Source organism: Elaeis guineensis, chromosome 2, assembly GCF_000442705.2.
Source record: "Elaeis guineensis isolate ETL-2024a chromosome 2, EG11, whole genome shotgun sequence".
In the NCBI taxonomy this organism is placed as follows: domain Eukaryota; kingdom Viridiplantae; phylum Streptophyta; class Magnoliopsida; order Arecales; family Arecaceae; genus Elaeis; species Elaeis guineensis.
In genome coordinates, this window is record NC_025994.2 from 87259754 (window position 1) to 87270246 (window position 10493).

The window sequence follows — 10493 nt, forward strand, 5'->3', positions numbered from 1 at the left end:
TAGGATCATTATAATGCAGTTAAATATGGTGATCACATTACCTCTACGCATATCATCTTTGATCTTGGGTGGATCACCCCAATACCCAACACCCCCTCAAGGAAACCCTTAATCGAGTGCATGCACAATTGGACCGCATCAAACAGGGGCAGAGCCATGTTTGGCTTGGGGGTTCAATTGAACTCCCAAATTTTGATACAATACTCTTAGGGATATGAAAGTATTATCTAAAAAATTTTGTGTATATATGTATTTGAACCTCGATAAAGTAAGAAATCTTAATTAGCTTAGTGATTTAAACCCACATCCTCCATCCTTCACATCTTATGTTTGAATTCTTTCTATCACTTTTTTTTTCTCTTTTTCTCTTTTCACTTTCTCTCATACAAAATGCTAAATGCAGACCCAACCCCCTCTTTTTTCCCTTTTGCAGCCACGAGTGTGCAACCCTCCTTTATTTATTTATTTATTTTAATTTATATATTAAAATCTCAGGATGAAAATGTTGACTACACCACTGACATCAAATCCTACGATGGATAACATGCCATGCTACCTTTGTACTTCACCAATTCTCGATTGCACGCTATCCATCGTACATATACTTCGGGATTTACCCTGGTTCACTTGGACCTGGCGCTTGCAAGGCAACAAGCCATTAAGTGCGGATAAAGGAATGCTGCCAGCCATTCCTACGCTTGCGCTTGAGCATCAAGGTGCTTGGCCTAGGCCATGGAAGGACCTCTTCACTATGAGAAATTATTGCATGCACCAGGTGCAAGTGAACCAAGGTAAAAGGTAGAATGGCGTGTTATCCACTGCGGGATTTGATGCGGTCCAATTGCACCTGGTGCATACAATACGGAGGCCTTCGCTCCCCCAAAACAGCTCCAACCACCAAAAGCCTCTCATAAAGGCACCATTAACTTAGGCCAGACTATCTCTATTTTTAAAAGGTCTGCTTCTCTGCCAAAGCCTTGCCAACATTTTTCTAAGCAACAAGTATCTCAGAGGTTCCAAAATGGTGCTTACTTCTAGTGTGGGGATTACGGTCATTACCGAAGAGAGTGTAGAAATGATCCAGCATACTTCCTTTGTAAAAAGGTCGGACAATCCTCGCATACAAGCCAAGCGAGACATAAGAAGAAGGTTGAAGGGAGCAGCTTGTTTGTCCCGAACCGTCCACCAAGTACCAAGGTCTTTCTCCCATTAATGGAGGACCACCATGTGTAATGCTACTACAATGATCCCCTTAAAGCGGGGGTACTCTGAGCTTTCTCTTCTAAAAATGGAGTTGCTCCACCAAGCCATGCTCATATTTGCAAGGCCTTGAAGAGATTCCACCCGCATTTCAAGTGAGATCATATCAAGGTAGGCTATAACACCTACCTGGTATTTTTCCCTTCCAATTCCATGCTGCTCCGTGCTCACCGGCATAGGACCATGAATGACATATTTTTTCCTTCAATATCAAGCCATGGTCCTTCAAAGATAACGCTACTTTACACCACCTTCAAATCGGAGTTCATCTGGAACTCTTTGGATTTCCTTTGCATCCTTGGGATATCGATTCTATCCAAAGAATTATCTCTAGATTTGAACTATTAGAGAGGGTTTCTCCTCGCAACTTAGTTCAAAGAGATCTTTCAGCTTTCGAGGTGTTTGCTTATTATGAAAGACTAATAAAAGACATCCCTCAATCTGTCTGTATAACTCATGGTGCTGCTTCCTATAAGATTCTCATGAATATCAGAAATGTTGCCTTCAGGAGACCCCTTCTAATATTATGCCTCGGATAGACTGGGTGGCGGATTGGCCACAGAAAAAACTTCTATGGTCAGACAGATCATGGAAGGAATTACGGTCGAACCATCATCGTCTGCCATATCTCTGAAGCACACTGCGCGCACGTAAATGTACGCGATAAAATACTAAGAAAATAAGAATAGATAAATCTTAGAGATATTTGAACAATTTTGATAAACATCACATAATCCCTAAGGTTTATCCATTTATATTTTCTTAGCATTTTAATACATACGCATAAGCGCGTGTGGTGCGCTTCGAAGACGTAGCAAGTGATGACGGTCTGACTATAATTTCTTCTATTGTTGGTTCGACTATAGAAGTTTTATCCATTGGCCACCTTACCGGCCTTTATCCCAAGGAGGTGGTAACTGACTTGTACCAATTGATCATGGCATCCTTCGCTCAAAGAGATGTCTAAGATCATAACAACTTGCAGGTGGAGTTGTCGGTGTGGCCAAGGAAAGGAGATGGCTGCTTGGAATACAGAGTAGTCCCAACACTAGAAGAAAGAAGGTTATTAGCGACGGCCTCAAATTTTCAACTCTTGAGAGTATATATATATATCATCATTCTGTTAATTCATTGAACGATTCATAGACACATATACTGCATGAATGATAATTAACTATCCTAAATAATTAGGTCAGTACGAAATTATATTCTACAAAGAATTAATATATCAGTCCCATTGACTTCTAGGACATACATCTAATAGATAGATTTCTTATAAGTATGCATCCTACTCCTATAATAAATCTACTGTAGCTAACATCTACTGCAAGGATCTAAACGGCTCGAAGATCATGTTTATGTACAGTCAAACTATAACAATCTCACTATGGACAGCCGAGTCATCGTAGATCAAAAAAATCACTCACACCACTATAGTATCTAGAAGATTACTGATGAATGAGTAGACATCTATGTGATCTCCTGTACAGTCATACTCAGTATTGATATTCTCTAACAACCATCCGCATTCTCGTTCAGTCTTTCTACACTACAGACTTGAGATTTGTTTATCCCAAAGAAAGTACATCGATCTAACTAGGTCAATCACCATCTCCATGATGATCGATCAACTAAAAATAATTTAAAAATTAATTATACATATCTTAAATTTCAAACTCTTAAGAATATATATCTTTAAGTTATTAATTCTTTGGATAATTCTAGGACACATAACATAAAAATAGATAAAAATTGCCTACTTTATTGATAAATCAATTGTTTAAGTATAAAAATATGTTCTAGAATTATTACAATATGTTCGTCATATTAATTTTTAGCACACACATCTAACACTTACATACTTGATTTGCCCAATCACTTGAGATAAATCTCTCTGACTGAGTTATATAGACTTTTTCTTCAAGATTACCATTGAAAAAAGCTGTCTTGACATCCATCTGTCAGATCTCATAGTCGTAGTATGTAGCAATAGCAAGTAGAATCCGAATAGACTTGAGCATAGCTATTGGTGAGAAAATTTCATCATAGTCAATTCCTTATTTTTGATTGAAATCCTTCGCCATCAACCTAACTTTATAGGTTTCAATCTGACCATCTACTCCGATCTTCTTCATACAACTCTTTGTGTGATCTACTTCTCATGCACGCATGTGCCAAGATTTAAGGCTTCTCATCCCCAACAAAAAGGCTTATTCATCCTTTAAAATTGGTTCTTAAAAGAATAAGAGACTGATCTTCAACTACATGGGTTTAAAACCAAAAGTAGGACTCTGGTCCTTCTACATGCCAAAACTAGAGTGGGCATGCGCCCCTCTTCTTTTTAGTGTCAAAAGTCTATAACCACTTGGACTCTTGGTTTCTTACATGGATGAGGCTTGAGGTGCCCCACTCTAGGCTGCCTCCATATGGCTTAACCTAACCCAAGTGCACACCAAATTAAGTTAGCTAAATAGTAAGATTTGAGATCAAATCTGATCTCCCAAGGAGCTAGGGTTAGCTATATATGCTAGCATGCTTACTAGCTACCCTATTGGATCCAAAACTCCAATCAACCATATCAAATAGATCCTTGATCAATTTTTTTATGTATATGATCTGTTAGATTCCATATTTAGCTAGTAGTAGATTTGGATATAAGTTGATCTAATTTGATTAGAGCCTTTCTAATTGATTAAGGTCCAAATCGTACTAATCCAAGTTCAATAATTAGAACTCTTTCTAATTGGTGATCGAATTAAACTTTTTAATTTGATCAAATTTATAAATCAGGATTGATGTCTAGTAACATATCATGACTATTCAGAAGATGCGAAATTTAATAGAAATATCAAATATATCCTTCAATGGTAAGTTTTCGTATAATTCAATCATTCGATCATCCCACATCTTAAATATGTTCATGAGTATGAAATCATGTCTAACTCCAATACATATTCTCATTGATTCTTCATCAATCAATGATGACTCTAATAAAGTATTAAAAATTCTTTCTAATTTATAATACTTCATTCTATTTTGGCTAAAGACTTCTCGAGTCATCTAGAGATGAGAATGCACAAGATGATATCTCCTCTTACTAGGAGTCATCTATTTCTTGTTGACCAACTCACAACCTCCATACCACTCCATCTTATCCAGAACATTCTGTATGTATCTTAATACCATGCTTGAGTATGAACCAAAATATGAATTCATATGCACAAAATTTTATGGTGATCTCAGGTCTAAAGATCACTTGTATAATTTTCATTTAGAGAATCATCTTTTGACATGCAAGTAAGGCTTCATAAGATGTTCTCTATTGATGTGTCGATTTAGTAAACTCATTTCTTAATGAGCACCTATATTCTTATATTAATATCTCACACAAATGATTTATGAAATCAGCCACCCTCTCCATCGAGCATACATAGGATGTGCCAGTCTCTGAATATTGATCTCCGACTCAGTGTTCCTACGACTAAGAATATTTAAGATTAGAGTTTTGAATTTTTAAGTTTGACAGACATGAACTCTTCATGATCCTAAAATTATTGTCCTAATCCATGAGGTTCATCATAATCTTAAACACAATAAGATGCAACTATAATGATGAATCAATATCTTATTTCATTAATAAATGAATAATGTTATTATATGAATAATGTCATAATGCGGTTGACTTGTAGGATACTTTTCTTTCAGATTTTACACTAATCTAGGAAAGGATCATTACAAAGCAGTAAAAAATATTTTTAAGTACTTAAAAAAGATTAAAGATATTTTTCTAATATATGATGGATCTGACTTGAAACTAGAAGGATATATTGATTTTAATTTTCAATCAGATCTAGATAATAGTAAGTATACTTCAGGGTATGCCTTTAATAATTCTATATGGTGAAGCAGTTAGTTGGAAGAGTTCTAAGGAGCTGACTGTAGCAGATGTAGTTATTGAGGTAGAATACATAACTGTAAGTAATGCCACTAAAGAAGCTATCTGAATGAAGAAGTTTATCACTGAATTAGGAGTGGTACTTGAAATTCAACATCCAATGCCACTATATTGTGATAACACTGGAGCCGTTGCTCAAGCAAAGGGACTAAGGTCTCATAAAAAATTCAAATACATTCTAAGATACTTCTACCTTATTTGAGAGATTATCGAGAGATAAGATGTAATCATTGAATGAGTAGATATAAAGAATAATATAGCAGACCCATTTACTAAGGCTTCAATGCAGCAGTAGTTCAATTGCTACCTTGATTGTATGGGTACAAAATATAAAGACGATTAGCTTTAGTGCAAGTAGGAGATTGAAAGAATAATATCCTACAAACTAATCATAATTTGTAATGCAATAAGATTTTTTTGATCTTCCTGCTCATGTGTATGATATTTTTATGAATTAAAGGCTTTATATTTCATCATATATTACATCTTATAATAATTAAGATTATGATGAACTTCATAAATTAGGATAATAATTTTAGGATCATGATGAGATCATACCAACGATACCTAAAATCTCGAAAGTCTAAGTTTGAAATATTTTCAGTCATAGGATCATTGAGTCGAGGATCAATATTTTTGAAAAGATTGACACATCCTATGTATACTCGATGGAGGGAGTGGTTGATGTCACAATCACTTGTGTAGAGATACTAATACTAAGATATGGGTGCTCATTGGAGAATGAATTCGTTGAATTGATCAACAAAGAGAATATCTAATAGAGCCTTACTTATATGTCAATAGATGGTTTTCAAAGTGTGAGTTGTACAAGTGATCCTTAGATCTGAGATCATCATAATATCTTATATTTTTTGGATCTATGTTTTGATTCATATCCTGATATGACTTTATAAAGATATGGATCAGATGTTCTGGATATGGTGAAGTACTCATGAAGGTTGTGAGTAGGTCAATAAGGAATCGATCACTTTTGATAAGAGAAGATCGCATCCTGCATATTCTAATCATTTGTTGATTTAAAAAAATTTTTGATCAAAGTAGAATGACAATTAAAAAGAATTACTAATATTTTATTAATTGAATCATCATTATTAGATTGAGAGAAATATGAATATGAAATTAAACTTGGCATGATTGCATATCCATAGTCATATTCGAGATGCAGAATGATCGAAGAATTGAATTGCATAGTAACTTATTATTGAAATATATATTTCGTATTTCTATCAAATTTTATATCTTTTGAGAAGGCATGATACATTGCTAGACATCAATCTTATTTTATAGATTCTTATGAATTAAGAGTTTAATTCATAGTTCAACTAGAAGGAGTTCTAATTGATCCACTTGGGTTAACATGTACTGGACCTAAGTTAATTAGAAGGATTCTAATTAATTAGGTCAATATGTACTTGGACCTACTGCTGGCTAGATGTGAAATCTAATATACATATAAAAAATTGATCAAAGATCTAATTGGATTAGATTATGGATTATTGAATCCTAATTAGGTTAATTATAGGTATGCTACAACATGTAGCTAACCCTAACTCCTAAAATCAAATAAGATTTGGTTTAGGTATTTGCACTACAAGAAAAGAGTATTTTTATAATAAAATTATTTATGATAAAAATATTTTCATCATCAATAATAATATTTATGATAAAAAAATTGATCATAAATAATAAAATATTTACAAAGATAATAATTTTTCATCGCAAATAGTTGCATATTAGTGATGAAAAAATTATTCTATCATAAATAATAATTATTTATGATAAATATTTTCATCATAAATAATAATTTATTATTTTAATTTTAAATTCTTAAATATTAGCAATAAAAATATTTTTATCATAAATAATTTAAGTATTTACAATGAAAAATATTATTCATCAGTAATAATTTTATTCTCAATAAAAATATTTTCATCATCAATAATTGAAAAAAATGAGATATTTAAAAAAATCAAAAAATATAAATTATTTATGATAAAAATATTTTAGCATAAATAATTGAGTATTTATGATAAAAATATATTTATATCATAAATACTGCTTATTTATGATGAAAATAGTTTTAAAAAAATTAAAAATTTAAAAAAAATCAAAGATTACTTATTATTTATGATGAAAATATTCCATCATACATAAGAGTTTTTTATGATGATAATTTTTTATCATAAATAATTTATTATTTATAATGAAATTAGTTTCATCGCAAATATTCAAAAAAAACTAAAAAAATCAAAAATTGATAATTATTTGTGATATTTTTTTGTCATAATTAAAAATATTTTATGATAAAAAATAATTTTTATCATAAATATGTATTATTTTTGATGAAAAATTTTCATTGTTAATAGTTAAAAAATTAAAAATTAAAAAAAATAAAAGTTGATTATTATTTATGATGAAAAAATATTTTTATCATAAATAATATATTATTAATGATGAAAATATTTTCATTACAAAAATTTTTATCAACTTAAAAAAAATCAAAATTTGCTTATTATTTGTGATGAAATTTTTCATCATAAATAATTATTATTTATGATAAAACTCTATTTTTATCATAAATATATTTATTTACGATGAAAATATTTCATTATCAATAAGTAAAAAAAATCAAAACTTAAAAAAATCATAAAATTTAAATTTCTGATTTTATGTAAGGTAACTGCATCTATTTTTTGTAGCAACTGTATATATCTTTTATCTTTTTACATGTTAAAGAAGCAAATGTGAGTTATGATCTAGATCGAATTTTTTGTATGAAAGAATGATCTGAAAGTGGGTGATATTCATGGATTAGAATGAATAGATCCTTTTAAATAAAATGAGCTATACATTTATTTGCGACGTAAAATTCATCTGTTCATCGCTGTCACTGTTACTAATAATATCAATGAATCTTTTTGATGGAGTATCTACTTTAAGCTGCATGAAAGGAACCTCTTTTTATGTAAAAATCATATAATTAAGCAGTGCATTCTAGCATAACTTCTACGTGATCTCAAAAAATATCATACTTTCCACATCGATCGACACTCAAATATATCTCTGTAAGAGTTCAAATCATGAGAAGACAAATAATACGAGCACTCATCTTCTTAGCAATATAAAGCATAAATATGAGTTTGTGCTCTATAACACAACTTATACTATCCGTAGGTCTACTTTAATTTTGGTTAATTGTTAGATCTTTAATACTCACATAATTTCTGATAAATTTTTCAAGCTTGATCCTTATATGCATGCAATATACAAGCTTTTGGACCTTTAACTTTTTGTCCCTATTCTATCTTTTAAATCTCAATCTTGATGGATTTCTCTCACAATCTCAGAATCGTCACGATATTCTCATACTCTAACTTTCTGAATGAGGACCCCAAGAAGAAGATGAGCTCCTTGGAGATCAAAAATCTCAAAGCTAGCGATCTTCCATAATACGTATTTCATTACAGAAATCAAAGAGCTATTCTTATAATAATTATTAGCAATGTAAATTAAAATTTTCATCGTAATTATATTTTTTATGTACATAACTTTTTTGAAGGGAAAAAATTTTTTTGAAAAAAAATCATAAATTAACTATTTATATAAATTTATTTTGATTAATAAAAAATTAATTTTTTTGATGAAATTATTTTGAAAAATTTTTTAGACCAAAAATTTTTTAGATTAAAGAAAATTAATTTTATTTTTCAGCATGAATATTTTTTAATGCCATTTTTTGTTAAATTTTTTGAATGAAAGTTTTTTTGATCGAAAAATCCAAAATTAATATTTTATGAAATAATTATCAAAATGATATTTAATTATTAGCAATATAAAATATTTTTTTATCAAAAAAACTATTTTAAATTTTTTTAAAATTCTTTTTGAAGGGAAAATTATTAGAGAGAATTTTTTTTTTTTGATGGTATTTGTTAGCGATGAAAATCATTTTTTCATCACTAATAAGGTTATTAATGATGAATTTTTTTCATCATCAATAATTAATTTTTGTGCAAAATTTTTTTAGATGAAAAATTTTTTTAGTTGAGAAATTTTTTTTGATGAAAATTATTAGCGATGAAAAGTATTTTTGTTAGAAAAACTATTTTAAAAATAATTTTTTTAAATTTTTTTGAAGAAAAAATATTTAGAGGAAATTTTTTTTTGATATTTATTGGCAACAAAAATCAAATTTTCATTGCTGATAATATTATTAACAATAAAAATTTTTTCTATCACCAATAATTTATTTTTGGATGAACTTTTTTAGAAAAAAAATTTTTTAGTAAAAAAATATTTTTGATGAAAATGATTGATGATAAAAATAATTTTTGATCGCTAATAGTTCTGCATTCAATGTACATCAATTTGACGTCTCTTCGCATGAAACCCACTTCCTTTCCCTCTCCTCTCTCCCCTCTCTAACTGAAATTCCCTCTCCCCTCTCCCTCTCTGAGGTCTCACCCCTCTCTTTTCCCATCGATGAGCGCCTCTAGCCTGTCGTCACCGTTGCCATCTGCACCTCTGACACAGCCATTGTCATTCACCATCCGTCAGAGGTAAGAAGACTACTTCAAACCTTTTTTTCTTGGTTGATCGGGCCATCGGAGGGCGGAGAGAGGGTCGTGGGCAGTCGGGGGCGACACAGGGCCGGGGAGGGGGTTGGTCGGTGGAGACAAGATCGGAGGGCGACTGATGGTGACATGGGGGCAGGGCTGGGGTCGAGGGATGGTTGAGGGCGACTCGAGTGTGGAAGCGGGGGCAGTGGGTGGCTGGGGGCGACACGGGGTCGGGGAGGGGGTCGGCTGGCGGAGATGGGGTCGAGGGGCGGCCGGGAGTGAAACAGGGGCGGAGTTGGGATCAGGAGGTGACCGAGGGCAACACGGGGGTGGAGAGAGGGAAAAAGTTGATCGAAAAGAGGGTCGACCGATGTAGATGGGGTCGGGGGGTAGCCGGGAGCGACACAGGGGAAAAGGCGATTGGAGAGGGTGCCGTGGACGGTGCCATGGACAGGGAGGGTGCTGTGGGCTGCTGGAGAGGGGGTCGGTTGGGGATCTAAATCGATGACAATGGGGAGGGGGTCGACCGAGAGGGGGTCTGTCGAGGAGAGGTGGGTGACGGTCGGGAGGGGATCGATCGGGGAGGGGTGGGTGACGGCTGGAAGGGATGAAGGAGGAAGAGAGAAATAAGAGAAAAAAAAATAAAAAATAAAAATAATAAAATAAAATAAAATAATAAAAAAAATAAAATATTAATC